Here is a 5,962-nt window from a genome sequence, read left to right as displayed (position 1 = left end):
TTTTTTTTTTTTTTTTTTTTTTTTTTTTTTTGGTACCGGGGATCGGACTCGGGTCCTTGCGCTTGCGAGGCAGGCCACTGAACCGCTGAGCTAAATCCCCGGCCCGGATTTCTGCTTTTTTGGCTGCCATTTGCACATTCTAAGTAAAAGCAGAATGAACGTTGTTACTGCTCTGTGGATTTCATGTATTTTAAGTAGATGAAGGTTCTAGTTTTTGTTTTCATGTCTACCAAAAATGGCTAATACTACCCACATTGAATGGTTGTCTAGAGAGCTACAGAGAGTAGGTTTAAAATGGTTTTTTTTTTTTTTGCTTTTTTGTTTTTGTTTTTGAGACAGGGTCTCACTATGTAGTTGAGACGGACCTGGAACTCACTATGTAGCCCAGGCTGGTTTCGAACTCACAGCAATCCTCCTGCCTCAGCCTCCTGAGTGCTGGGATTACAGGCGTGCACCACCATTCCCAGCAAAGCACCATGCCCGGTGGTTAATACCACTCTGAATGACAGAGTAAATTCATGGTATAGATTTTACCTATTTTCTTGTGAACGCATTCCATGAATTTCTGCCAGTTTTCAAGGTATATGGGACCCCAAAGAGAAAATTAGCAATCAAAATAGTGCTATATTGATTGTTTTGAGCCTGAAAAATACCTCAGGATCCCCAAGCTGCTTTGAAAATGTACACTATTAACTGGCTTGGTGGAATAATAAAGCCTGTGGCCATGGCGTAGCACGTTCCTGCTGGAGAAGAGCACCCAGGTAGGTGAACAGCAGGGTCGGGTCAGGTGATCAAATGCAAGAATCAGCACTTTCATTAGTGTGGACAGGAATGGAAAGAACCACAAAAAAAGAATAGGCGCTGGTAATTAGGTTGCCATGTGTCACGGGGAGTTGAGGTTAAAAAGAGCAGAGAGAGTATCTTCCCCTCTCCCCCCGTGACACTACATAACCTGTGGCTTACTTTATGAAGTTTCAGAAAAGAAGAACTGACTTGTGTTCTCATTTTCCCTCTTTCTCTCCCCCGTCCCGCCTGTCCCCCCCCTCACCTGGAGATTGATCTCAAGAAGTCTCCAGGCACAGTGGCACACAGTTCTAAAACTCAGGACGATCCCTGTGAGTTTGCGGCCAGCCTGGGCTACACAGTGAGTTCGAACTCAGGTGAACTCCTGAACTACGTAGCAAGACTTTGTATCAAAAAGACAAAAACAAAACAAAACAACACAACAACAACAGCAAACCTCAAACCACACCAAAACAAACCAAACCAACCCCCTGCTCCAATTTCAGGATGTGCCTCAGCTCTTTGAATTTTTTTTTTTTTAGTTTTGAGACAGGGTCTCTCTGAATTGCTCAGACTGGTCTCAAACATTTGATTGGTCTTGGCCTGCCTCAGATTCCCAAGTAGCTGGCATCACAGATCCGTACCACCACCTCAGGCCTGTGTTAGCTTAAAATAGAGGGAAATTTCTTCATTCAAAATGTAAATTAATAGGCATAATTAGGATTCAGCTGGAATCCTTAAGCTCTGAGGACTGCGGTGCCTCATCTGCCTTAGAAGTATAGACTCAGTCTTCACCAGGATGGAGCATGTGGCTCAAAGCCAGTGTTATTTATCTTCTAAAGTGAGTTGCTCAGTGGTCAGTACTGGGCGACCGTTATGGTTATGCCTGGGTGTCCTCCAAGAGCCTCATGTATTCATAGGTGTGGCTTTGGGAAGATGCTTAGATTACAGAGGTTTATAGCTGACTTACTGTTAGGAAGTAAGGTTTGGCTGGCGAGGCCCCGAGGGGTTTAACTCTTTCTTTAGCTCCTTCCTTTGCTCTCTGCTTCATGGACACCTGGCCTTGACAACCCTCCTCTCCTTCTGCCACGCCATGCAGCCTGGGAGCCAACTGACCATGGATGGATACTTGAGCGCAATAAACCTCTTCTCTTTTATCATGTGGGTACCAGGTATTATGTCCCAGGGATGAAGAGATGATTGAGACGGAGACTCTTATTTGGATTTACTCTTAGGACAATGAATAGATTGTGGCCAGCATTTGAAGCTTTCTGTAAGGGACTAGACTTCCCATGTAATAAATAAATGAACTCGTTCAACTTATTTAACTCTAGTTATCCAATTATAAAGTGTTAAACAATCACAAGGCATTTCCTTTAGAAATGCTTTAGATTTAAATTTGTCATTTAATGACAAATTAGGTACTAAGTTGAAGTTAGATAAGAGCAAAGAGTTCTGGCCTGATATTGTACAGAACAGTGACTGTGGACAGAGATTGTGCAATATACATATCTCAAAAAGCTAGAAGAAAGGTTTTTCAATGTTTTCGTGATAAAGAGGTGGTAAATGTTTGAGGACTAGACTGATAATATATATACTTTGTGTCCATTACATGTACTTAACATCACATGGCACCTCATGAATATCTACAATTTTTGTGTTTGTATCCATTAAAAATACACTGGATTATAAAATCTTTTATATTTAAAATCATCACATCCACATCTATCTCCCAGTTCTTGTTGTTAGAGCAGTTTAAGTGTTGTGCTTTTAAAGTGCACACTTGAAATCATGCTCATACGCTTTCTCCTGTGCTGATGTTACCTCTCCTGTCCCCTTGGGTTTCTGACCGTCTAACCCCAGGCCGACCCCAGGTCCTGTTGGGTGGAAGGAGAAAGATCCTGAGAGCAAGAGGAAACTCAGCTTGCAGCTGGAAAAGTGCAGTCATCCAAATAAATAAGAAACAGCTTGGTTGAGACAAGGATAGAGGTTGAGAACGTAACTGTATCTGTGTCGGGTACACCAGGCCAGGCTAGATTCACAGCACGGACCCGCTTTCTCTGTGGTTGTGTGGAAATGAAGGCCATTGTGCAGACCTCCAGGCACTGTTTAGGGTGGGGCCAATGGAACCTGGGGCAGGGGCAGAGCGGGACAGCTGAAATACTGCCTGGATGCCTTTTGCCTGTACTTCCCCAGGCTGGTCACATTTTCCTTATTTGTGCAAGACGTCATCCAGAATGGGAGGAGGTGGAGTCGAATTAACCTAAATTTTGGTAAAAACCACTATGAGTAAATCTTGCATCATCAACAAAGAAGTGGGCCGGGGATGTAGCTCAGTGGCACTGCACCTGCCTTGTAACCACAAAGTCCTGAGTTTGATCCCCAGTACCCAGTACCAGAAAAAAGAAAGGTGAATTGTTATAGATAAAAAAGACCAGGTAATGCTTGAATTATGGTAATAGCTTATGTTAAACCTAGGTGGTAACTCCAGAAGTTCTGAAAGAAAAGTTGGCCCGCCTTCCTAAAGTGGTACTACATTAACACTATTACCATCCCGGAGGCCGATGGGCCACTGTAGCCTAGCTCCAAATGACTTTTCCTAATTTTCTCATTTGATTAACTATAAACTAACTGGTACCCTTTATTTGCACAGTAGAGTGATGTATATTGCAACATGGATATGTAAAGATTCTGAGATTCAGTGACTGAAATATCCTGACCAACTATAAAAACAGAAGCAATTAATGCTTAACCCTGTCTGGCTTTCCTGAGTGGGATGTGGAAGGGATCCTATCTTTGTTGCAGATCTGTTGTTACTGCGACTGTCCCTTGGCTCAGTTACGATCTGCCTCTAATCTTTGAAAAAGGCTCCCGATATACTTTAGTTTGGAAGCAGACAAAATAAGGTCAAACAGAAGTCAGACCAAGGTGGGCTGCTATTCTTTTTCTCATGCATTGCAAATGAAGAGGGACCTCAAGGGTTAACCGTGAAGTGTTCCACCTTGAACCCCCAGCACTCTCTTTATCTAGCACGCCATAATAAAAGATCAAGTTCCTGCTTATTATCTTATTTTTCCTGCCTGCTCCACCAGGCTAAGGCCCAGTCTGGTTATGGATTAACACAGTGATCAATAGTAAGCCTGCTGTCTCTCTCTCGGCGGGGGAAAATGAACTCAAAATGCAGTCAAACTCTTATTGATCAAGGATATAGGTCTCACTTTCATTACCTCTGTCTCCTGATAACCCACAAATAATGTGATGAGTTGCTAATCTCTCTGATTTTCAATGGACCCTTCACCCCTCCTGTCTGTGCACCGCAGCTTTTATTTTCATCTTGATATACACTCTGTAATTCACGGAGCACTAACTCTCACTCTCTTACCGTCAGACCTGGTCAGTCAGAGCTAATAATATTGCTCTTCACTGGGAACGAGGCTCCCGCGAGTTCAACACACAGCGTCTCCAAAAAACTGCAAGGAAACACACCCTGCCTGCAACTTCGGAGGACAGGGCAATACGGAACCTGCTAGGTGGAGAGTCTGGTCATCACTGGCTTCTCAGGGTCTGAGTTGCTTCTACTGAAATAATGCCGGACTCTGCAAACTGACCTGAGCATTTCACTTGCATGCACCCGTCATGTTGGCTCCATTCTCAGAGGACCTGAACTGACCTTATGCCCTGGCCTTCTACCCCAGTGGGGCTAGGAGAGTGTCCCCAACATTCGGTGTCTTTAATGATGTTAGAAAGTGTCTCTTCAGTACTGCAGAAAGCGCAGTGGGATAAACCTAAAATAAATGGGGGCATTTGAGGTATGATACTGTATTGATTTTTTTCTTTCCTTTTTCTTTTTTAATTATGATATGGGGGATCGAATCCTGAGCCTCTGCACTGAGCTGTGTCTCCCGCTCTTTTTGATTTTTAATTTTGATATGGGATCTCACTAGTAAGTTAGTTACCCAAGGGAGGCTCATTTTGATCCTTCTGTCTCAGCCTCCCAGAGGGTTGGAATAACAGGTGTGAACCATGGTGCCCAGTTTATGTTGATTTCTTTAATTAAAAGGAGTGCTGCACAATAGAAATATCATGGATAGTGGGTCAAAAGCCCCGCCTTAGAGCCTCAATCTTTTATTTACTTGGGAAGGCAATGGGTATGTTATACATAGGGAAAAAAAGTGTCTCTTCATATTTGCCTAGAAAATTCTCCCCTGCTTTAGTTTATGAGATAAAAATGGACCTCAATCAGAACTTTTGGAAAATGATGACTTTTAGAGGCATAGTTATGTTTTGGTTTGTTAATAACTTATTATGACTTTATCATCTCGTTTTTTGGGGGGCTAAGCAACCTACTACTTTTTCTGTTTTTTTGAGACAGGGTCTCACTACGTAGTTCAGACTGCTCTGGAACTCACTGTGTAGCCCATGCTGGTCTCAAACTCGTAGCGATCCTCCTGCCTCAGCTTCCCAAGTGCTGGGATTGCAGGTGTCCAAACCTACTACTTTTTAAAAGCAAAGCAGAAAACAGAATTTAATGACTCTAATGGTTAGTGTCACTAGCTCTTAGGTATCCAGCTTATAAGAGATTGTCAAGTATAAAGCAGCAGTGAGCACAGGGATGAAAAAGATGGTACCAAAATATTGTTTTCTCAGGTGTGCTGTTAGAATGGATGAAAGCGAACAACAGTAGCTGTGCCTCTGCTACAGGATCAGGGCGCGCTCACTTATTGGACAACTTTTGAAGGGACGGTCATAGTAATTTTTCTGCTGCCAATTTGGTCAAAATCAAACAATGAAATAAATAAAACTCCTTTCTTGGAAGAAGTACAAGATGACCAACAGCAACTTAGCAGATTCAGGGCTCTGCTGGAGAGTGGCCCAGAGCATGTGAACGCTGGTTTTCAGTTCCAGTCCCAACAATTTGTACACCTGTTGAAGAGAAAATAAAATATGACAGTGCTACAAAGTCCGAGGGATTAAAGCGCTTTGCACTGAGCCCTTAAAGCCGAGGTAATTGCACATCTAATTTTGTTCTTTTGTTCTGCAGAGCCACACGTGAAATTTGACGACCAAGTCCTCATCGCCTTTTTGCCAAAGGACTGGGTGGAGATTTCACAGCGCACTCCATCCCTCTCTATTCTCCGCTTATTGCTGGAAAATGATCTGGTTTCCTTTGGCTTCATGG

Source organism: Fukomys damarensis, unplaced genomic scaffold (assembly GCF_012274545.1).
Source record: "Fukomys damarensis isolate Sample0158 unplaced genomic scaffold, DMR_v1.0_HiC HiC_scaffold_7, whole genome shotgun sequence".
Taxonomy (NCBI): domain Eukaryota; kingdom Metazoa; phylum Chordata; class Mammalia; order Rodentia; family Bathyergidae; genus Fukomys; species Fukomys damarensis.
This window is presented reverse-complemented; position numbering follows the sequence as displayed.